Below are 21,319 nucleotides of genomic sequence, written 5' to 3'. Positions count from 1 at the left end.
GAACGACACATCTGAAAAAAAAAAAGGGTGCAACACGAGAACTTCCCAGGAGGTAACCCATCATTGTACTACTTTTGCCAAGGCACACTTAACTGCGGAGTTCTGATGGGATCCGGTGCTTTTGTGCTGGTGTGACCGCACCTGTTTAATTTTGTGCTGAAAAAACATACACTCCTTCTTCCCTCCCCCCCTCCCATCATTTGTTTCCTTGTGCGTTCACACTGCACCTCTCCTTCTCGTTCTAATATCGATTAAAATGCCCCTGATTCTTGACTCACATTTGTGTATAAACCAGCGGACCCTAGTTCCAGTTGCGCGTAATGTCGAACGACCCGTTTGAAAAAAAATTAGTGCGACATGAGGACTTGCCAGGAGGTCACCCATCCGAGTACTACTCTCGCCCAAGCTCACTTAGCTGCGGAGTTCTGATGGGATCCGGTGCATTAGTGCTGGTATGATCGCACCCGTTTAATTTTGCGCTGCAAATACATAAACTCCTTCTCCTTTCTTCCCCCTCCCGTCATTTGTTTCCTTGTGCGTGTGCATTGCACCTCCCGTGCTCGTTCTAATGTCAAGTAAAATGCTACGGTGCCGTGACTCACATTTGCGAATAAACCTGTGGACCATAATTCAAGTCGCGTGTATCGTCGAAAGAATCGTCTGCAAAAAAATAGGTACAACACGAGGACTTCCTAAGAAAATGGGTGAAATATAAGGACTTCGCAGGAAGTCACCCATCCTAGTGCTACTCTCGCCCGAGCACCCTTAACTTGCGGAGTTCTGATAGAATCCGTTGCATTGGTGCTGGTATGATTGCTCCTGTTTCATTCTGCGCTGCAAATACATACACTTTTTCTCCCTCCATCCCCCCTCCCGTCATTAGTTTCCTTGTGCGTGCACTCTGCATCTCTCCTTCTCATTCTAATATCGATTAAAATGCCCATGTTTCTTGACTCACATTTGCGTATAAACCAGTGGACCCTAGTTCCAGTCGCGCGTAACGTCAAACGACCCGTCTGAAAAAAAAATTAGTGCGGCACGAGGACTTCCCAAGAGGTCACCCATCCGAGTACTACTCTCACCCAAGCACACTTAACTGCGGAGTTCTGATGGGATCCGGTGCATTAGTGCTGGTATGATCGCACCTGCTTAATTTTGCGCTACAAATACATAAACTCTTTCTCCTTTCTTCCCCCTCCCGTCATTTGTTTCCTTGTGCGTGCACACTGCACCTTTCGTTCTCGTTCAAATATCAAGTAAAATGCCACAACGCCGTGACTCACATTTGCGAATAAATCTGCGGACCGTAATTAAAGTCGCGCGTAACGTCGAACGGCACATCTGAAAAAAAGAAAGTGGGTGCAACACGAGAACTTCCCACGAGGTAACCCATCATTGTACTACTTTCGCCAAAGCACACTTAACTGCGGAGTTCTGATGGGATCCGGTCCATTTGTGCTTGTATGATCGCACCTGTTTCATTTCGCGCTGCAAATACATACACTCATTCCCCTTTCTTCCCCCTCCCGTCATTTGTTTCCTTGTGCGTGCACTCTGCATCTCTCATTCTCGTTCTAATATTGATTAAAATGCCCCTGCTTCTTGACTCACATTTGCGTATAAACCAGTGGACCCTAGTTCCAGTCGCGCGTAACGTCGAACGACCCGTCTGAAAAAAAATTAGTGCGACACGAGGACTTCCCAAGAGGTCACCCATCCGAGTACTACTCTCGCCCAAGCACACTTAACTGCGGAATTCTGATGGGATCCGATGCATTAGTGCTGGTATGATCGCACCTATTTAATTTCGCGCTGCAAATACATAAACTCCTTCTCCTTTCTTCCCCCTCCCGTCATTTGTTTCCTTGTGCGTGCGCACTGTACCTCTCGTTCTCGTTCAATATCAAGTAAAATGCCACGACACCGTGACTCACATTTGCGAATAAATCTGCGGACCATAATTAAAGTCGCGCGTAACGTCGAACGGCACATCTGAAAAAAAGAAAATGGGTGCGACACGAGAACTTCCCAGGAGGTAACCCATCATTGTACTACTTTCGCAAAAGCACACTTAACTGCGGAGTTCTGATGGGATCCGGTGCATTTGTACTGGTGTGACCGCACCTGTTTAATTTCGTGCTGAAAATACATACACTCCTTCTTCCCTCCCTGCCTCCCATCATTTGTTTCCTTGTACGTTCACACTGCAACTCTCCTTTCTTGTTGCATTAGTGCTGGTATGATCCCTCATGTTTCATTCTGCACTGCAAATACATACACTTTTTCTCCTCCCATCCCCCCTCCCGTCATTTGTTTCCTTGTGCGTGCACTCTGCATCTCTCTTTCTCGTTTTAATATCAAGTAATATACCCCGGCACCGTGACTCACCTTTGCAAATGAACCAGCGGTTTATAATTCTATTCGCGCGTACTCTGCATCTCTCTTTCTCGTTTTAATATCAAGTTATATACCCCGGCACCGTGACTCACCTTTGCAAATGAACCAGCGGTTTATAATTCTATTCGCGCGTAACGTCCAACAAACCATCCGAAAAAAAATAGGTGCAACACGAGGGCTTCCCAAGTGGTCACCCATCCGAGTGCTACTCTCGCCCAAGCACACTTAACTGCGAAGTTCTGATAGAATTCGTTGCATTAGTGCTGGTATGATCGAACCTGTTTAATTTTGCGCTGCAAATACATACACTCCTTCTCCTTTCTTCCCCCTCCCGTCATTTGTTTCCTTGTGCGTTCACACTTCACCTCTCATTCTCGTTCTAATATCGATTAAAATGCCCCTGCTTCTTGACTCACATTTGCGTATAAACCAGCGGACCCTAGTTCCAAACGCGCGTAACGTCAAACGACCCGTCTGAAAAAAAATTGGTGCGACACGAGGACTTCCCAGGAGATCACCCATCCGAGTACTAATCTCGCCCAAGCACACTTCACTGCGGAGTTCTGATGGGATCCGATGCATCAGTGCTGGTATGATCGCACCTGTTTAATTTCGCGCTGCAAATACATAAACTCATTCCCCTTTCTTCCCCCTCCCGTCATTTGTTTCCTTGTGCGTGTGCACTGCACCTCTCGTTCTCGTTCAAATATCAAGTAAAATGCCACGGCGCCGTGACTCACATTTGCAAATAAATCTGCGGACCATAATTAAAGTCGCACGTAACGTCGAACGGCACATCTGAAAAAAAAAATGGGTGCAACACGAGAACTTCCCATGAGGTAACCCATCATTGTACTACTTTCGCCAAAGCACACTTAACTGCGGAGTTTTGATGGGATCCGGTGCATTTGTGCTATTGTGACCGCACCAGTTTAATTTCGTTCTGAAAATACATACACTCCTTCTTCCCTCCCCCCTCCCATCATTTGTTTCCTTGTGCGTTCACACTGCACCTCTCCTTCTCGTTCTAATATCGATTAAAATGCCCCTAATTCTTGACTCACATTTGCGTATAAACCAGCGGAACATAGTTCCAGTCGCGCGTAATGTCGAACGACCCATCTGAAAAAAAGTTGTTGCGATACGAGGACTTCCCAAGAGGTCACACATCCGACTACTACTCTCGCCAAAGCACACTTAACTGCAGAATTCTGATGGGATCCAATGCATTAGTGCTGGTATGATGCCACTTGTTTAATTTTGCGCTGCAAATACATAAACTCATTTCTCTTTCTTCCCCCTCCCGTCATTTGTTTCCTTATGCGTGCGCACTGCACCTCTCGTTCTCGTTCAAATATCAAGTAAAATGCCACGGCGCCGTGACTCACATTTACGAATAAATCTGCGGACCATAATTAAAGTCGCGCGTAACGTCGAACGGCACATCTGAAAAAAAGAAAATGGGTGCAACACGAGAACTTTCCAGGAGGTAACCCATCATTGTACTACTTTCGCCAAAGCACACTTAACTGTGGAGTTCTGAAGGGATCCAGTGCATTTGTGCTGGTGTGACCGCACCTGTTTAATTTCGTGTTGAAAATACATACACTCCTTCTTCCCTCCCCCCTCCCATCATTTGTTTCCTTGTGCGTTCACACTGCACCTCTTCTTCTCGTTCTAATATCGATTAAAATGCCCCTTTTTCTTAACTCACATTTGCGTATAAACCAGCTGACCATAGTTCCAGTCGCGCGTAAAGTCGAACGACCCATCTGAAAAAAAATTGTTGCGATACGAGGACTTCCCAAGAGGTCACCCATCCGAGCACTACTCTCGCCCAAGCACACTTAACTGCAGAGTTCCGATGGGATCTAGTGCATTAATGCTGGTATGATGCCACTTGTTTAATTTTGCGCTTCAAATACATACACTCCTTCTCTTTTCTTCCTCCTCCCATCATTTATTTCCTTGTGGGTGCGCACTGCACCTCCCGTACTCGTTCTAATATCAAGTAAAATGCCACGGTGTCGTGACTCACATTTGCGAATAAACCTGCGGACCATAAATTAAGTCGCGCGTAACGTCGAAAGAATCATCTGCAAAAAGATGGGTGCAACACGAGGACCTCCCAAGAAAATGGGTGAAATATAAGGACTTCGCAGGAGGTCACCCATCCGAGCACTATTCTCGCTCGAGCACACATAACTGCGGAGTTCTGATGGGATCCGGTGCATTAGTGCTGGTATGATCGCACCTGTTTAATTTTGCGCTGCAAATACATAAACTCATTCCCTTTCTTCCCCCTCCCGTCAGTTGTTTCCTTGTGCGTGCGCACTGCACCTCCCGTTCTCGTTCTAATATCAAGTAAAATTCTACAGCGTCGTGACTCACATTTGTGAATAAACCTGAGGACCATAATTCAAGTCGCGCGTAACGTCGAAAGAATCATCTGCAAAAAAATGGGTGCAACACGAGGACTTCACAAGAAAATGGGTGAAATATAAGGACTTCGCAGGAGGTAACCCATGCTAGTACTACTCTCGCCCAAGCATCCTTACCTACGGAGTTCTGATAGAATCCGTTGCATTAGTGCTGGTATGATCGCACCTGTTTCATTTCGTGCTCAAAATACATACACTCCTTCTCCTTCCCTCCCCCTCTCATCAATTGTTTCCTTTTGCGTTCACACTGCACCTCTCCTTCTCGTTCTAATATCGATTAAAATGCTCCTGCTTCTTGACTCACATTTGCGTATAAACCAGCGGACCCTAATTCCAGTCGCGCGTAACGTCGAGCGACCCATCTGAAAAAAAATTGGTGCGACACGAGGACTTCCCAAGAGGTCACCCATTCGAGTACTACTCTCGCCCAACCACACTTAACTGCGAAGTTCTGATGGGATCCGGTGCATTAGTGCTGGTATGATCGCACCCGTTTAATTTCGCGCTGCAAATACATAAACTCCTTCTCCTTTCTTCCCCCTCCTGTTATATGTTTCCTTATGCGTGCGCTCTGCATCTCTCTTTCTCGTTCTAATATCAAGTAATATGCCCCAGCACCGTGACTCACCTTTGCAAATGAACCAGCGGTTTATAATTCCATTCGCGCGTAACGTCGAACAACCCATCCGAAAAAAAATACGTGCAACACCAGGGCTTCCCAGGTGGTCACCCATCCGAGTACTACTCTCGCCAAAGCACACTTAACTTCGGAGTTCTGATGGGATCCGGAACTTTAGTGCTGGTATGATAACACCTGTTTAGTTTCGCGCTGCAAATACATACACTCCTTCTCCTTTCATCCCCCTCCCGTCATTTGTTTCCTTGTGCGTTCACACTTCACCTCTCATTCTCATTCTAATATCGATTAAAATGCCCCTGCTTCTTGACTCACATTTGCGTATAAACCAGCGGACCCTAGTTCCAGACGCGCGTAACGTCGAACGACCTGTCTGAAAAAAAATTGGTGCGACACGAGGACTTCCCAGGAGGTCACCCATCCGAGTACTAATCTCGCCCAAGCACACTTCACTGCGGAGTTCTGATGGGATCCGGTGCATTAGAGCTGGTATGATCGCACCTGTTTAATTTCGCGCTGCAAATACATAAACTCATTCCCCTTTCTTCCCCCTCCCGTCATTTGTTTCCTTGTGCGTGCGCACTGCACCTCCCGTTCTCGTTTTAATATCAATTAAAATGCTACAGCGTCGTGACTCACATTTGTGAATAAACCTGAGGACCATAATTCAAATCGCGCGTAACGTCGAAGGAATCACCTGCAAAAAAATGGGTGCAACACGAGGACTTCACAAGAAAATGGGTGAAATATAAGGACTTCGCAGGAGGTAACCCATGCTTGTACTACTCTCGCCCAAGCACCCTTACCTACGGAGTTCTGATAGAATCAGTTGCATTGGTGCTGGTATGATCGCACCTGTTTCATTTCGCGCTGTAAATACATACACTCCTTCTCCTTTCTTCCCCCTCCCGTCATTTGTTTCCTTGTGCGTGCGCACTGTACCTCTCGTTCTCGTTCAAATATCAAGTCAAATACCACGGTGCCGTGACTCATATTTGCGAATAAATCTGCGGACCATAATTAAAGATGCGCGTAACGTTGAACGGCACATCTGAAAAAAAGAAAATGGGTGCAACACGAGAACTTCCCATGAGGTAACCCATCATTGTACTACTTTCGCCAAAGCACACTTAACTGCGGAGTTCTGATGGGATCCGGTGCATTTGTGCTGGTGTGACCGCACCTGTTTAATTTCGTGCTGAAAATACGTACACTCCTTCTTCCCTCCCCCCTCCCATCATTTGTTTCCTTGTGCGTTCACACTGCACCTCTCTTTCTCGTTCTAATATCGATTAAAATGCCCCTGATTCTTGACTCACATTTGCGTATAAACCGGCGGACCATAGTTCCAGTAGTGCGTAACGTCGAACGATACATCTGAAAAAAAATTGTTGCGATACGAGGACTTCCCAAGAGGTCACGCATCCGAGTACTACTCTCGCCCAAGCACACTTAACTGCAGAGTTCTGATGGGATCGAGTGCATTAGTGCTGGTATGATGCCACTTGTTTAATTTTGCGCTTCAAATACATACACTCCTTCTCTTTTCTTCCTCCTCCCGTCATTTGTTTCCTTTTGCGTGCGCACTACACCTCCCGTTCTCGTTCTAATATCAAGTAAAATGCCACGGCGCCGTGACTCACATTTGCGAATAAACCTACGAACCATAAATCAAGTCGCGCGTAACGTCGAAAGAATCATCTGTAAAAAGATGGGTGCAACACGAGGACCTCCCAAGAAAATGGGTGAAATATAAGGACTTCGCAGGAGGTCACCCATCCGAGTACTTTTCTCGACCAAGCACCCTTAACTGCGGAGTTCTGATAGAATCCGTTCCATTAGTGCTGGTATGATCCCTCATGTATCATTCTGCACTGCAAATACATACACTCTGTCTCCTTCCATCCCCCCTCCCATCATTTGTTCCCTTGTGCGTGCACTCTGCATCTCTCTTTCTCGTTCTAATATCAAGTAATATGCCCCGGCACCGTGACTCACCTTTGCAAATGAACCAGCGGTTTATAATTCCATTCGCGCGTAACGTCGAACAACCTATCCGAAAATATATAGGTGCAACACCAGGGCTTCCCAGGTGGTCACCCATCCGAGTACTACTCTCGCCCAAGCACACTTAACTGCGGAGCTCTGATGGGATCCGGAGCTTTAGGGCTGGTATGATCGCACCTGTTTAATTTTGCGCTGCAAATACATACACTCCTTCTCCTTTCTTCCCCCTCCCGTCATTTGTTTCCTTGTGCGTTCACACTTCACCTCTCGTTCTCGTTCTAATATTGATTAAAATGCCCCTGCTTCTTGACTCACATTTGCGTATAAACCAGCGGACCCTAGTTCCAGACGCGCGTAACGTCGAACGACCCGTCTGAAAAAAAATTGGTGCGACACGAGGATTTCACAAAAAAATGGGTGAAATATATGGACTTTGCAGGAGGTAACCCATGCTAGTACTACTCTCGCCCAAGCACCCTTACCTACGGAGTTCTGATAGAATCCGTTGCATTAGTGCTGGTATGATTTCACCTGTTTCATTTCGTGCTGAAAATACATATACTCCTTCTCCTTCCCTCCCCCTCCCATCAATTGTTTCCTTGTGCGTTCACACTGCACCTCTCCTTCTCGTTCTAATATCGATTAAAATGCCATGCTTTTTGAGTCACATTTGCGCATAAACCAGCGGACCCTAGTTCCAGACGCGCGTAACGTCGAACGACCCATCTGAAAAAAAATTGGTGCGACACGAGGATTTCACAAGAAAATGGGTGAAATATATGGACTTCGCAGGAGGTAACCCATGCTAGTACTACTCTCGCCCAAGCACCCTTACCTACGGAGTTCTGATAGAATCCGTTGCATTAGTGCTAGTATGATTGCACCTGTTTCATTTCGTGCTGAAAATACATACACTCATTCTCCTTCCCTCCCCCTCCCATCAATTGTTTCCTTGTGCGTGCGCAGTGCACCTCTCGTGCTCGTTCTAATATCAAGTAAAATGCTACGGTGCCGTGACTCACATTTGCGAATAAACCTGAGGACCATAATTCAAGTCGCGCGTATCGTCGAAAGAATCATCTGCAAAAAAATGGGTGCAACACGAGGACTTCCTAAGAAAATAGGTGAAATATAAGGACTTCGCAGGAAGTCACCCATCCTAGTGCTACTCTCGCCCAAGCACCCTGAACTTGCGGAGTTCTGATAGAATCTGCTGCATTGGTGCTAGTATGATTGCTCATGTTTCATTCTGCGCTGCAAATACGTACACTTTTTCTCCCTCCATCCCCCCTCCCGTCATTTATTTCCTTGTGCGTGCACTCTGCATCCCTCTTTCTCGTTCTAATATCGATTAAAATGCCCCTGCTTCTTGACGCACATTTGCGTATAAACCAGTGGACCCTAGTTGTAGTCGCGCGTAACGTCGAACGACCCGTCTGAAAAAATAATTAGTACGACACGAGGACTTCCCAAGAGGTCACCCATTCGAGTACTACTCTCGCCCAAGCACACTTAATTGCGGAGTTCTGATGGGATCCGGTGCATTAGGGCTAGTATGATCACACCTGTTTAATTTCGCGCTGCAAATACATAAACTCCTTCTCCTTTCTTCCCCCTCCCATCATTTGTTTCCTTGTGCGTGCGCACTGCACCTCTCGTTCTCGTTCAAATATCAAGTAAAATGCCACGGCGCCGTGACTCACATTTGCGAATAAATCTACGGATCATAATTAAAGTCGCGCGTAATGTCGAATGGCACATCTGAAAAAAAGAAAATGGGTGCAACACGAGAACTTCCCAGGAGGTAACCCATCATTGTACTACTTTCGCCAAAGCACACTTAACTGCGGAGTTCTGATGGGATCCAGTGCATTTGTGCTGGTGTGACCGCACCTGTTTAATTTCTTGCTGAAAATACATACATTCCTTCTTCCCTCCCCCCTCCCATCATTTGTTTCCTTGTGCGTTCACACTGCACCTCTTCTTCTCGTTCTAATATCGATTAAAATGCCCCTTTTTCTTAACTCACATTTGCGTATAAACCAGCTGACCATAGTTCCAGTCGCGTGTAACGTCGAACGACCCATCTGAAAAAAAATTGTTGCGATACGAGGACTTCCCAAGAGGTCACCCATCCGAGCACTACTCTCGCCCAAGCACACTTAACTGCAGAGTTCTGATGGGATCCAGTGCATTAGTGCTGGTATGATGCAACTTGTTTAATTTTGTGCTTCAAATACATACACTCCAAATCTTTTCTTCCTCCTCCCGTCATTTGTTTCCTTGTGGGTGCGCACTGCACCTCCCGTACTCGTTCTAATATCAAGTAAAATGCCACGGCGCCGTGACTCACATTTGCGAATAAACCTGCGGACCATAAATCAAGTCGCGCGTAACGTCGATAGAATCATCTACAAAAAGATGGGTGCAACACGAGGACCTCCTAAGAAAATGGGTAAACTATAAGGACTTCGTAGGAGGTCACCCATCCGAGTACTTTTCTCGCCTAAGCACCCTTAACGGCGGAGTTCTGATAGAATCCGTTGCATTAGTGCTGGTATGATCCCTCATGTTTCATTCTGCACTGCAAATACATACACTCTTTCTCCTCCCATCCCCCCTCCCGTCATTTGTTTCCTTGTGCGTGCACTCTGCATCTCTCTTTCTCGTTCTAATATCAAGTAATATGCCCCGGCACCGTGACTCACCTTTGCAAATGAACCAGCGGTTTATAATTCCATTCGCGCGTAACGTCGAACAACCCATCCGAAAAAAAAATAGGTGCAACACGAGGGCTTCCCAGGTAGACACCACACTTAACTGCGGAGTTCTGATGGGATCCAGAGCTTTAGTGCTGGTATGATCGCACCTGTTTAATTTCGCGCTGCAAATACATACACTCCTACTCCTTTCTTCCCCCTCCCGTCATTTGTTTCCTTGTGCGTTCATACTTCACCTCTCATTCTCGTTCTAATATCGATTAAAAAGCCCCTGCTTCTTGACTCACATTTGCGTATAAACCAGCAGACCCTAGTTCCAGACGCGCGTAACTTCGAACGACTCGTCTGAAAAAAAATTGGTGCGACACGAGGATTTCCCAGGAGGTCAACCATCCGAGTACTAATCTCGCCCAAGCACACTTAACTGCGGAGTTCTGATGGGATCCGGGGCTTTAGTGCTGGTATGATCGCACCTGTTTAGTTTCGCGCTGCAAATACATACACTCCTTCTCCTTTCTTCCCGCTCCCGTCATTTGTTTCCTTGTGCGTTCACACTTCACCTCTCATTCTCGTTCTAATATCGATTAAAATGCCCCTACTTCTTGACACACATTTGTGTATAAACCAGCGGACCCTAGTTCCAAACGCGCGTAACGTCGAACGACCCGTCTGAAAAAAAATTGGTGCGACACGAGGACTTCACAAGAAAATGGATGAAATATAAGGACTTCACAGGAGGTAACCCATGCTAGTACTACTCTCTCCCAAGCACCCTTACCTACGGAGTTCTGATAGAATCCGTTGCATTAGTGCTGGTATGATCGCACTTGTTTCATTTCGTGCTGAAAATACATACACTCCTTTTCCTTCCCTCCCCCTCCCATCAATTGTTTCCTTGTGCGTTCACACTGCACCTCTCCTTCTCGTTCTAATATCGATTAAAATGCCCCTACTTCTTGGCTCACATTTGCGTATAAACCAGCGGATTCTAGTTCCAGTCGCGCGTAACGTTGAACGACCCGTCTGAAAAAAAATTGGTGCGACACGAGGACTTCCCAGGAGGTCACCCATCCGAGTACTACTCTCGCCCAAGTACACTTAACTGCGGAGTTCTGATGGGATCTGGTGCATTAGTGCTGGTATGATCGCACCCATTTAATTTTGCGCTGCAAATACATAAATTCCTTCTCCTTTCTTCCCCCTCCCGTCATTTGTTTAATTGTGCATGCCCACTGCACCTCCCGTGCTCGTTCTAATATCAAGTAAAATGCTACGGTGCCGTGACTCACATTTGCGAATAAACCTGAGGACCATAATTCAAGTCGCGAGTATCGTCGAAACAATCATCTGCAAAAAAATGGGTGCAACACGAGGACTTCCTAAGAAAATGGGTGAAATATAAGGACTTCGCAGGAGGTCACCCATCCTAGTGCTACTCTCGCCCAAGAATCATTAACTTGCGGAGTTCTGATCGAATCCGTTGTGTTGGTGCTGGTATGATTGCTCATGTTTCATTTTGCGCTGCAAATACATACACTTTTTCTTCCTCTATCCCCCTCCCGTCATTTGTTTCCTTGTGCGTGCACTCTGCATCTCTCCTTCTCATTCTAATATCGATTAAAATGTCCCTGCTTCTTGACTCACATGTGCGTATAAACCAGTGGACCCTAGTTCCAGTCGCGCGTAACGTCGAACAACCCGTCTGAAAAAAAAAATTAGTGCGACACGAGGACTTCCCCGGAGGTCACCCATCCTAGTGCTAATCTCGCCCAAGCACACTTCATTCCGGAGTTCTGATGGGATCCGGTGCATTAGTGCTAGTATGATCGCACCTGTTTAATTTTGCGCTGCAAATACATAAACTCATTCCCCTTTCTTCCCTCTCCCGTCATTTGTTTCCTTGTGCGTGCGCACTGCACCTCCCGTTCTCATTCTAATATCAACTAAAATGCTACAGTGCCGTGACTCACATTTGCGAATAAACCTGAGGACCATAATTCAAGTCGCGAGTATCATCTAAAGAATCATCTGCAAAAAATGGGTGCAACACGAGGACTTCCTAAGAAAATGGGTGAAATATAAGGACTTCGCAGGAGGTCACCCATCCTAGTGCTACTCTCGCCCAAGAACCATTAACTTGCGGAGTTCTGATCGAATCCGTTGCGTTTGTGCTAGTATGATTGCTCATGTTTCATTCTGCGCTGCAAATACATACACTTTTTCTCCCTCTATCCCCCCTCCCGTCATTTGTTTCCTTGTGCGTGCACTCTGCATCTCTCCTTCTCATTCTAATATCGATTAAAATGTCCCTGCTTCTTGACTCACATGTGCGTATAAACCAGTGGACCCTAGTTCCAGTCGCGCGTAACGTCGAACGACCCGTCTGAAAAAAAAAATTAGTGCGACACGAGGACTTCCCAAGAGGTCACCCATCCTAGTACTAATCTCGCCCAAGCACACTTCATTGCGGAGTTCTGATGGGATCCGGTGCATTAGTGCTGGTATGATCACACCTGTTTAATTTTGCGCTGCAAATACATAAACTCATTCCCCTTTCTTCCCTCTCCCGTCATTTGTTTCCTTGTGCATGTGCACTGCACCTCCCGTTCTCGTTCTAATATCAAGTAAAATGCTACAGTGCCGTGACTCACATTTACGAATAAACTTGAGGACCATAATTCAAGTCGCGCGTAACGTCGGAAGAATCATCTGCAAAAAAATGGGTGCAACACGAGGACTTCACAAGAAAATGGGTGAAATATAAGGACTTCGCAGGAGGTAACCCATGCTAGTACTACTCTCACCCAAGCACCCTTACCTACGGTGTTCTGATAGAATCCGATGCATTAGTGCTGGTATGATCGCACCTGTTTCATTTCGTGCTGAAAATACATACACTTCTTCTCCTTCCCTCCCCCTCCCATCAATTGTTTCCTTGTGCGTTCACACTGCACCTCTCATTCTCGTTCTAATATCGATTAAAATGCCGCTGCTTCTTGACTCACTTTTGTCTATAAACCAGCGGACCATAGTTCTAGTTGCGCGTAACGTCGAACGACCTGTCTGAAAAAAAATTGGTGCGAGACAAGGACTTCCCAGGAGGTCACCCATCTGAGTACTACTCTCGCCCAAGCACACTTAACTGCAGAGTTCTGATGGGATCCAATGCATTAGTGCTGGTATGATCACACCCGTTTAATTCTGCGCTGCAAATAGATAAACTCCTTCTCCTTTCTTCCCCCTCCCGTCATTTCTTTCCTTATGCGTGCGCATTGCACCTCCCGTGCAGGTTCTAATATCAAGTAAAATACTACGGTGCCGTGACTCACATTTGCGAATAAACCTGAGGACCATAATTCAAGTCGCGCGTAACGTCGAAAGAATCATCTGCAAAAAAAATGGGTGCAACACGAGGACTTCACAAGAAAATGGGTGAAATATAAGGACTTCGCAGGAGCTAACCCATGCTAGTACTACTCTCGCCCAAGCACCCTTACCTACGGAGTTCTGATAGAATCCGATGCATTAGTACTGGTATGATCGCACCTGTTTCATTTCGTGCTGAAAATACATACACTCTTTCTCCTTCCCTCCCCCTCCCGTCATTTGTTTCCTTGTGCGTGCACTTTGCATCTCTCTTTCTCGTTCTAATATCCATTAAAATGCCTCTGCTTCTTGACTCACATTTGTGTATAAACCAGTGGACCCTAGTTGCAGTCGCGTATAACGTCGAACGATCGGTCTGAAAAAAAAAAGTTAGTACGACACGAGGACTTCCCAGGAGGTCAACCATCCTAGTATTACTCTCGCCCAAGCACACTTAACTGCAGAGTTCTAATGGGATCCGGTGCGTTAGTGCTAATATGATCGCACCTGTCTAATTTCGCGCTGCAAATACATAAACTCCTTCTCCTTTCTTCCCCCTCCTGTCATTTGTTTCCTTGTGCGTGCGCACTGCACCTCACATTCTCGTTCAAATATCAAATAAAATGCCACGGTGCCGTGACTCACATTTGCGAATAAATCTGCGGACCATAATTAAAGTCACGCGTAACGTCGAATGACACATCTGAAAAAAAGAAAATGGGTGCAACACGAGAACTTCCCAGGAGGTAACCCATCATTGTACTACTTTCGCCAAAGCACACTTAACTGCGGAGTTCTGATGGGATCCGGTGTATTTGTGCTGGTGTGACCGCACCTGTTTAATTTCGTGCAGAAAATACATACACTCCTTCTTCCCTACCCCCCTCCCATAATTTGTTTCCTTGTGCGTTCACACTGCACCTCTCCTTCTCGTTCTAATATCGATTAAAATGCCCCTGATTCTTGACTCACATTTGCGTATAAACCAGCGGACCATAGTTCCAGTCGCGCATAACGTCGAACGTCCCCTCTGAAAAAAAATTGTTGCGATACGAGGACTTCCCAAGAGGTCACACATCCGAGTACTACTCTCGCCCAAGCACACTTCACTGTGGAGTTCTGATGGGATCCGGTGCATTAGTGCTGGTATGATCGCACCTGTTTAATTTTGCGCTGCAAATACATAAACTTATTCCCCGTTCTTCCCCCTCCCGTCATATGTTTCCTTGTGCGTGCGCACTGCACCTCCCGTTCTCGTTCTAATATCAAGTAAAATGCTACAGCGCTGTGACTCACATTTGCGAATAAACCTGAGGACCATAATTCAAGTCGCACGTAATGTTGAAAGAATCATCTGCAAAAAAATAGGTGCAATACGAGGACTTCCCAAGTGGTCACCCATTGGACCCAAGCACACTTAACTGCGGAGTTATGATGGGATCTGTTGCATTAGTGCTGGTATGATCGCACCATATTAATTTCGCGCTCCAAATACATAAACTCCTTCTCCTTTCTTCCCCCTCCCGTCATTTGTTTCCTTGTGCGTGCACTCTGCATCTCTCTTTCTCGTTCTAATATCAAGTAATATGCTCCGGCACCGTGACTCACCTTTGCAAATGAACCAGCGGTTTATAATTCCATTCGCGCCTAACGTCCAACAACCCATCTGAAAAAAAATAGGTGCAACACGAGGGCTTCCCAAGTGGTCACCCATCCGAGTACTACTCTCGCCCAAGCACACCTAACTGCGGAGTTCTGATGGGATCCGAGGCTTTAGTGCTGGTATGATCGCACCCGTTTAATTCCACGCTGCAAATACATAAACTCCTTCTCCTTTCTTCCCCCTCCCGTCATTTGTTTCCTTGTGCGTTCACACTTCACCTCTCATTCTCGTTCTAATATCGATTAAAATGCCCCTGCTTCTTGACTCACATTTGCGTATAAACCAGCGGACCTTAGTTCCAGACGCGCGTAATGTCGAACGACCCGTCTTAAAAAAAATTTGTGTGACACGAGGACTTCCCAGGAGGTCACCCATCCGAGTACTAATCTCGCCCAAGCACACTTCACTGCGAAATTCTGATGGGATCCGGTGCATTAATGATGGTATGATCGCACCTGTTTAATTTCGGGCATCAAATACATAAACTCATTCCCCTTTCTTCCCCCTCCCGTCATTTGTTTCCTTGTGCGTGCGCACTGCACCTCCCGTTCTCGTTCTAATATCAAGTAAAATGCTACAGCGCCGTGACTCACATTTGCAAATAAACCTGAGGACCATAATTCAAGTCGCGCGTAACGTCGAAAGAATCATCTGCAAAAAAATGGGTGCAACACGAGGACTTCACGAGAAAATGGGTGAAATATAAGGACTTTGCAGGAGATAACCCATGCTAGTACTACTCTCGCCCAAGCACCCTTACCTACGGAGTTCTGATAGAATCCGTTGCATTAGTGCTGGTATGATCGCACCTGTTTCATTTCGTGCTGAAAATACATACACTCCTTCTCCTTCCCTCCCCCTCCCATCAATTGTTTCCTTGTGCGTTCACACTGCACCTCTCATTCTCGTTCTAATATCGATTAAAATGCCCCTGCTTCTTGACTCACATTTGCGTATAAACCAGCGGACCCTAGTTCCAGTCGCGCGTAACGTCGAACGACCCGTCTGAAAAAAAATTTGTGCGACACGAGGACTTCCCAGGAGGTCACCCATCCGAGTACTACTCTCTCCCAAGCACACTTAACTGCGGAGTTCTGATGGGATCCGGTGCATTAATGCTGGTATGATCACACCCGTTTAATTTTGCGCTGCAAATACATATATTCCTTCTCCTTTCTTCCCCCTCCCGTCATTTGTTTCCCTGCGTGCTCGTTCTAATATCAAGTAAAATGGTACGGTGCCGTGACTCACATTTGCGAATAAACCTGAGGACCATAATTCAAGTAGCACGTATCGTCGAAAGAATCATCTGCAAAAAAATGGGTGCAACACGAGGACTTCTTAAGAAAATGGGTGAAATATAAGGACTTTGCCGAAGGTCACCCATCCTAGTGCTACTCTCGCCCAAGCACCCTTAACTTGCAGAGTTCTGATATAATCCGTTGCATTGGTGCTGGTATGATTGCTCATGTTTCATTCTGCGCTGCAAATACATACACATTTTCTCCCTCCATCCCCCCTCCCTTCATTTGTTTCCTTGTGCGTGCACTCTGCATCTCTCCTTCTCATTCTAATATCGATTAAAATGCCCCTACTTATTGACTCACATTTGTGTATAAACAAGTGGACCCTAGTTCCAGTCGCGCGTAACGTCGAACGACCTGTCTGAAAAAAAAATTAGTGCGACACGAGGAGTTCCCAGAAGGTCATCCATCCGAGTACTACTCTCGCCCAAGCACACTTAACTGCAGAGTTTTGATGGGATCCGGTGCATTAGTGCTGGTATGATCGCACCTGTTTAATTTCACGCTGCAAATACATAAACTCCTTCTCCTTTCTTCCCCCTCCCATCATTTGTTTCCTTGTGTGTGCGCACTGCACCTCTCGTTCTCGTTCAAATATCAAGTAAAATGCCACGGCGCCGTGACTCACATTTGCGAATAAATCTACGGACCATAATTGAAGTCGCGCGTAACGTCGAACGGCACATCTAAAAAAAAAAGGTGCAACACGAGAACTTCCCAAGAAGTAACCCATCATTGTACTACTTTCGCCAAAGCACACTTAACTGCGGAGTTCTGATGGGATCCGGTGCATTTGTGCTGGTGTGACCGCACCTGATTAATTTCGTGCTGAAAATACATACACTCCTTCTTCCCTCCCCCCCCCATCATTTGTTTCCTTGTGCGTTCACACTGCACCTCTCCTTCTCGTTCTGATATCGATTAAAATGCCCCTGATTCTTGACTCACATTTGCGTATAAACCAGCGGACTATAGTTCCAATCGCGTGTAACGTCGAACGACCCATCTGAAAAAAAATTGTTGCGATACGAGGACTTCCCAAGAGGTCACCCATCCGAGTACTACTCTCGCCCAAGCACACTTAACTGCAGAGTTCTGATGGGATCCAGTGCATTAGTGCTGGTATTATGCCACTTGTTTAATTTTGCGCTTCAAATACATACACTCCTTCTCGTTTTTTCCTCTTCCTGTCATTTGTTTCCTTGTGCGTGCGCACTGCACCTCCCGTACTCGTTCTAATATCAAGTAAAATGCCACGGCGACGTGACTCACATTTGCGAATAAACCTGAGGACCATAATTCAAGTCGCGCGTAACGTCGAAAGAATCATCTACAAAAAAATGGGTGGAATACGAGGACTTCACAAGAAAATGGGTGAAATATAAGGACTTCGCAGGAGGTAACCCATGCTAGTACTACTCTCGCCCAAGCACCCTTAACTTGCGGAGTTCTGACAGAATCCGTTGCATTGGTGCTGGTATTATTGCTCATGTTTCATTATGCGCTGCAAATACATACACTTTTTCTCCCTCCATCCCCCCTCCCGTCATTTGTTTCCTTGTGCGTGCACTCTGCATCTCTACTTCTCGTTCTAATATCGATTAAAATGCCCCTGCTTCTTGACTCACATTTGCGTATAAACCAGTGGACCCTAGTTCCAGTCGCGCGTAACGTCGAACGACCCGTCTGAAAAAAAAAATTAGTGCGACACGAGGAGTTCCCAGGAGGTCACCCATCCGAGTACTACTCTCGCCCAAGCACACTTAACTGCAGAGTTTTGATGGGATCCGGTGCATTAGTGCTGGTATGATCGCACCTGTTTAATTTTCTGCTTCAAATACATACACTCCTTCTCTTTTCTTCCTCCTCCTGTCATTTGTTTCCTTGTGCGTGCGCACTGCACCTCAGGTACTCGTTCTAATATCAAGTAAAATGTCACGGCGACGTGACTCACATTTGCGAATAAACCTGAGGACCATAATTCAAGTCGCGCGTAACGTCGAAAGAATCATCTGCAAAAAAATGGGTGCAACACGAGGACTTCACAAGAAAATGGGTGAAATATAAGGACTTCGCAGGAGGTAACCCATGCTAGTACTACTCTCGCCCAAGCACCCTTACCTACAGTGTTCTGATAGAATCCGTTGCATTAGTGCTGGTATCATCGCACCTGTTTCATTTCGTGCTGAAAATACATACACTCCTTCTCCTTCCCTCCCCATCCCATCAATTGTTTCCTTGTGCGTTCACACTGCACCTCTCATTCTCGTTCTAATATCGATTAAAATGCCCCTGCTTCTTGACTCACATTTGCGTATAAACCAGCGAAACCTAGTTCCAGTCGCGCGTAACGTCGAACGACTCTTTTAAAAAAAAATTGGTGCGACACGAGGACTTCGCAGGAGGTCACCCATCCGAGTACTACTCTCGCCCATGCACACTTAACTGCGGAGTTCTGATGGGATCCGGTGCATTAGTGTTGGTATGATCGCACCCGTTTAATTCCGCGCTGCAAATACATAAACTCCTTCTCCTTTCTTCCCCCTCCCGTCATTTGTTTCCTTGTGCGTGCGCACTGCACCTACCGTGCTCGTTCTAATATCAAGCAAAATGCTACGGTACCGTGACTCACATTTGCGAATAAACTTGAGGACCATAATTCAAGTCGCGCGTATCGTCGAAAGAATTATTTGCAAAAAAATGGGTGAAATATAAGGACTTCGCAGGAGGTCACCCATCCTAGTGCTACTCTCGCTCAAGCACCCTTAACTTGTGGAGTTCTGATAGAATCTGTTGCATTGGTGCTGGTATGATTGCTCATGTTTCATTCTGTGCTTCAAATACATACACTTTTTCTCCCTCCATCCCCCCTCCCGTCATTTGTTTCCTTGTGCGTGCACTCTACATCTCTCCTTGTCGTTCTAATATCGATTAAAATGCCCCTACTTCTTGACTCACATTTGCGTATAAACCAGTGGACCCTAGTTCCAGTCGCGCGTAACGTCGAACGACCCGTCTGAAAAAAAAATTAGTGCGACACGAGAACTTCCCAGGAGGTCACCCGTCCAAGAACTACTCTCGCCCAAGCACACTTAACTGCGGAGTTCTGATGGGATCCGGTGCATTAGTGCTGGTATGATCGCACCTGTTTAATTTCGCGCAGCAAATACATAAATTCCTTCTCCTTTCTTCCCCCTCCTGTCATTTGTTTCCAAGTGCGTGCGCACTACACCTCTCGTTCTCGTTCAAATATCAAGTACAATGCCGCAGCGCCGTTACTCACATTTGCGAATAAATCTGCGGACCATAATTAAAGTCGCGCGTAACGTCGAACGACACATCTGAAAAAAAGAAAATGGGTGCAACACGAGAACTTCCCACGAGGTAACCCATCATTGTACTACTTTCACCAAAGCACACTTAACTACGGAGTTCTGATGGGATCCGGTGCATTTGTGTTGGTATGATCGTCATTTGTTTCCTTGTGCGTGCACTCTGCATCTCTCTTTCTCGTTCTAATATCAAGTAATATGCCCCGGCACCGTGACTCACCTTTCCAAATGAACCAGCGGTTTATAATTCCATTCGCACGCAACGTCGAACAACCCATCCGAAAAAAAAAATAGGTGCAACACGAGGGCTTCCCAGGTGGTGACCCATCCGAGTACTACTCTCGCCCAAGCACACATAACTGCGGAGTTCTGATGGGATCCGGAGCTTTAGTGCTGGTATGATCGCACCTGTTTAATTTCGTGCTGCAAATACATACACTCCTTCTCATTTCTTCCCCCTCCCGTCATTTGTTTCCTTGTGCGTTCACACTTCACCTCTCATTCTCGTTCTAATATCGATTAAAATGCCCCTGCTTCTTGACTCACATTTGAGAATAAACCAGCGGACCGTAGCTCCAAACGCGCGTAACGTCGAACGACCTGTCTGAAAAAAAATTGGTGCAACACGAGGACTTCCCAGGAGGTCACCCATCCGAGTACTAATCTCGCCCAAGCACACATCACTGCGGAGTTCTGATGCGATCCGGTGCATTAGTGCTGGTATGATCGCACCTGTTTAATTTTGCGCTGCAAATACATAAATTCATTCCCTTTTCTTCCCCCTCCCGTCATTTGTTTCCTTGTGCGTGCGCACTGCACCTCCCGTTCTCGTTCTAATATCAAGTAAATAGCTACAGAGCCGTGACTCACATTTGCGAATAAACTTGAGGACCATAATTCAAGTCGCGCGTAACGTCGAAAGAATCATCTGCAAAAAAATGAGTGCAACACGAGGACTTCACAAGAAAATGGGTGAAATATAAGGACTTCGCAGGAGGTAACCCATGCTAGTACTACTCTCGCCCAAGCACCCTTACATACGTAGTTCTGATAGAATCCGTTGCATTAGTGCTGGTATGATCGCACCAGTTTAATTTCACGCAGTAAATACATAAACTCCATCTCCTTTCTTCCCCCTCCCGTCATTTGTTTCCTTGTGCGTGCGCACTGCACCTCTCGTTCTCGTTCAAATATCAAGTAAAATGCCACGGCGCCGTGACTCACATTTGCGAATAAATCTGTGGACCATAATTAAAGTCGCGCGTAACGTCGAACGGCACATCTGAAAAAAAATTATTGCGATACGAGGACTTCCCAAGAGGTCACCCATCCGAGTTCTACTCTCGCCCAAGCACCCTTAACTGCAGAGTTCTGATGGGATCCAGTACATTAGTGCTGGTATGATGCCACTTGTTTAATTTTGCGCTTCAAATACATACACTCCTTCTCTTT

General features: G+C 46.2%; 5 non-coding genes and 37 pseudogenes across 5 annotated transcripts; all 42 read right to left on the bottom strand.

Moving 5' to 3' along the window:
• Positions 1 to 24: 24 nt before the first annotated feature.
• On the bottom strand, positions 25 to 143 carry LOC148257016 (5S ribosomal RNA; annotated as a pseudogene).
• Positions 144 to 347: 204 nt separating this feature from the next.
• Positions 348 to 466, bottom strand: LOC148257015 (5S ribosomal RNA; annotated as a pseudogene).
• Positions 467 to 1,028: 562 nt separating this feature from the next.
• On the bottom strand, positions 1,029 to 1,147 carry LOC148257014 (5S ribosomal RNA; annotated as a pseudogene).
• A 209-nt stretch (positions 1,148 to 1,356) lies between these two features.
• On the bottom strand, positions 1,357 to 1,475 carry LOC148257013 (5S ribosomal RNA; annotated as a pseudogene).
• Positions 1,476 to 1,680: 205 nt separating this feature from the next.
• On the bottom strand, positions 1,681 to 1,799 carry LOC148257012 (5S ribosomal RNA; annotated as a pseudogene).
• A 208-nt stretch (positions 1,800 to 2,007) lies between these two features.
• Positions 2,008 to 2,126, bottom strand: LOC148257011 (5S ribosomal RNA; annotated as a pseudogene).
• A 432-nt stretch (positions 2,127 to 2,558) lies between these two features.
• On the bottom strand, positions 2,559 to 2,677 carry LOC148257010 (5S ribosomal RNA; annotated as a pseudogene).
• Positions 2,678 to 2,882: 205 nt separating this feature from the next.
• LOC148257009 (5S ribosomal RNA) lies at positions 2,883 to 3,001 on the bottom strand (annotated as a pseudogene).
• Positions 3,002 to 3,208: 207 nt separating this feature from the next.
• On the bottom strand, positions 3,209 to 3,327 carry LOC148257008 (5S ribosomal RNA; annotated as a pseudogene).
• Positions 3,328 to 3,858: 531 nt separating this feature from the next.
• Positions 3,859 to 3,977, bottom strand: LOC148257007 (5S ribosomal RNA; annotated as a pseudogene).
• Positions 3,978 to 4,180: 203 nt separating this feature from the next.
• LOC148257006 (5S ribosomal RNA) lies at positions 4,181 to 4,298 on the bottom strand (annotated as a pseudogene).
• A 236-nt stretch (positions 4,299 to 4,534) lies between these two features.
• LOC148257005 (5S ribosomal RNA) lies at positions 4,535 to 4,653 on the bottom strand (annotated as a pseudogene).
• A 558-nt stretch (positions 4,654 to 5,211) lies between these two features.
• On the bottom strand, positions 5,212 to 5,330 carry LOC148257004 (5S ribosomal RNA; annotated as a pseudogene).
• A 205-nt stretch (positions 5,331 to 5,535) lies between these two features.
• LOC148257003 (5S ribosomal RNA) lies at positions 5,536 to 5,654 on the bottom strand (annotated as a pseudogene).
• Positions 5,655 to 5,859: 205 nt separating this feature from the next.
• Positions 5,860 to 5,978, bottom strand: LOC148257002 (5S ribosomal RNA). The gene has a single exon (XR_015820071.1). It is a non-coding gene; the product is annotated as a 5S ribosomal RNA (ribosomal RNA).
• A 563-nt stretch (positions 5,979 to 6,541) lies between these two features.
• LOC148257001 (5S ribosomal RNA) lies at positions 6,542 to 6,660 on the bottom strand (annotated as a pseudogene).
• A 203-nt stretch (positions 6,661 to 6,863) lies between these two features.
• Positions 6,864 to 6,981, bottom strand: LOC148257000 (5S ribosomal RNA; annotated as a pseudogene).
• Positions 6,982 to 7,542: 561 nt separating this feature from the next.
• LOC148256999 (5S ribosomal RNA) lies at positions 7,543 to 7,661 on the bottom strand (annotated as a pseudogene).
• Positions 7,662 to 8,930: 1,269 nt separating this feature from the next.
• On the bottom strand, positions 8,931 to 9,049 carry LOC148256998 (5S ribosomal RNA; annotated as a pseudogene).
• Positions 9,050 to 9,258: 209 nt separating this feature from the next.
• On the bottom strand, positions 9,259 to 9,377 carry LOC148256997 (5S ribosomal RNA; annotated as a pseudogene).
• A 203-nt stretch (positions 9,378 to 9,580) lies between these two features.
• On the bottom strand, positions 9,581 to 9,698 carry LOC148256996 (5S ribosomal RNA; annotated as a pseudogene).
• An 860-nt stretch (positions 9,699 to 10,558) lies between these two features.
• On the bottom strand, positions 10,559 to 10,677 carry LOC148256995 (5S ribosomal RNA). The gene has a single exon (XR_015820141.1). It is a non-coding gene; the product is annotated as a 5S ribosomal RNA (ribosomal RNA).
• A 559-nt stretch (positions 10,678 to 11,236) lies between these two features.
• LOC148256994 (5S ribosomal RNA) lies at positions 11,237 to 11,355 on the bottom strand (annotated as a pseudogene).
• Positions 11,356 to 11,917: 562 nt separating this feature from the next.
• Positions 11,918 to 12,036, bottom strand: LOC148256993 (5S ribosomal RNA; annotated as a pseudogene).
• Positions 12,037 to 12,598: 562 nt separating this feature from the next.
• Positions 12,599 to 12,717, bottom strand: LOC148256992 (5S ribosomal RNA; annotated as a pseudogene).
• Positions 12,718 to 13,276: 559 nt separating this feature from the next.
• LOC148256991 (5S ribosomal RNA) lies at positions 13,277 to 13,395 on the bottom strand (annotated as a pseudogene).
• A 563-nt stretch (positions 13,396 to 13,958) lies between these two features.
• On the bottom strand, positions 13,959 to 14,077 carry LOC148256990 (5S ribosomal RNA; annotated as a pseudogene).
• A 209-nt stretch (positions 14,078 to 14,286) lies between these two features.
• LOC148256989 (5S ribosomal RNA) lies at positions 14,287 to 14,405 on the bottom strand (annotated as a pseudogene).
• A 204-nt stretch (positions 14,406 to 14,609) lies between these two features.
• LOC148256988 (5S ribosomal RNA) lies at positions 14,610 to 14,728 on the bottom strand (annotated as a pseudogene).
• A 517-nt stretch (positions 14,729 to 15,245) lies between these two features.
• On the bottom strand, positions 15,246 to 15,364 carry LOC148256987 (5S ribosomal RNA; annotated as a pseudogene).
• Positions 15,365 to 15,569: 205 nt separating this feature from the next.
• LOC148256986 (5S ribosomal RNA) lies at positions 15,570 to 15,688 on the bottom strand (annotated as a pseudogene).
• Positions 15,689 to 16,247: 559 nt separating this feature from the next.
• LOC148256985 (5S ribosomal RNA) lies at positions 16,248 to 16,366 on the bottom strand (annotated as a pseudogene).
• Positions 16,367 to 16,908: 542 nt separating this feature from the next.
• Positions 16,909 to 17,027, bottom strand: LOC148256984 (5S ribosomal RNA; annotated as a pseudogene).
• Positions 17,028 to 17,231: 204 nt separating this feature from the next.
• LOC148256983 (5S ribosomal RNA) lies at positions 17,232 to 17,350 on the bottom strand (annotated as a pseudogene).
• Positions 17,351 to 17,552: 202 nt separating this feature from the next.
• LOC148256982 (5S ribosomal RNA) lies at positions 17,553 to 17,670 on the bottom strand (annotated as a pseudogene).
• A 564-nt stretch (positions 17,671 to 18,234) lies between these two features.
• On the bottom strand, positions 18,235 to 18,353 carry LOC148256981 (5S ribosomal RNA; annotated as a pseudogene).
• Positions 18,354 to 18,912: 559 nt separating this feature from the next.
• On the bottom strand, positions 18,913 to 19,031 carry LOC148256980 (5S ribosomal RNA). The gene has a single exon (XR_015820761.1). It is a non-coding gene; the product is annotated as a 5S ribosomal RNA (ribosomal RNA).
• A 532-nt stretch (positions 19,032 to 19,563) lies between these two features.
• Positions 19,564 to 19,682, bottom strand: LOC148256979 (5S ribosomal RNA). Its single transcript, XR_015820151.1, has one exon. It is a non-coding gene; the product is annotated as a 5S ribosomal RNA (ribosomal RNA).
• Positions 19,683 to 19,892: 210 nt separating this feature from the next.
• LOC148256978 (5S ribosomal RNA) lies at positions 19,893 to 20,010 on the bottom strand (annotated as a pseudogene).
• A 148-nt stretch (positions 20,011 to 20,158) lies between these two features.
• Positions 20,159 to 20,277, bottom strand: LOC148256977 (5S ribosomal RNA). Its single transcript, XR_015820405.1, has one exon. It is a non-coding gene; the product is annotated as a 5S ribosomal RNA (ribosomal RNA).
• Positions 20,278 to 20,482: 205 nt separating this feature from the next.
• LOC148256976 (5S ribosomal RNA) lies at positions 20,483 to 20,601 on the bottom strand (annotated as a pseudogene).
• A 559-nt stretch (positions 20,602 to 21,160) lies between these two features.
• LOC148256975 (5S ribosomal RNA) lies at positions 21,161 to 21,278 on the bottom strand (annotated as a pseudogene).
• Positions 21,279 to 21,319: the final 41 nt, after the last annotated feature.

The sequence above is a fragment of the Carica papaya genome, chromosome 5 (assembly GCF_054855325.1).
Source record: "Carica papaya isolate Zhongbai chromosome 5, ASM5485532v1, whole genome shotgun sequence".
NCBI classification, from domain to species: Eukaryota; Viridiplantae; Streptophyta; class Magnoliopsida; order Brassicales; family Caricaceae; genus Carica; species Carica papaya.
This window is presented reverse-complemented; position numbering and strand designations above follow the sequence as displayed.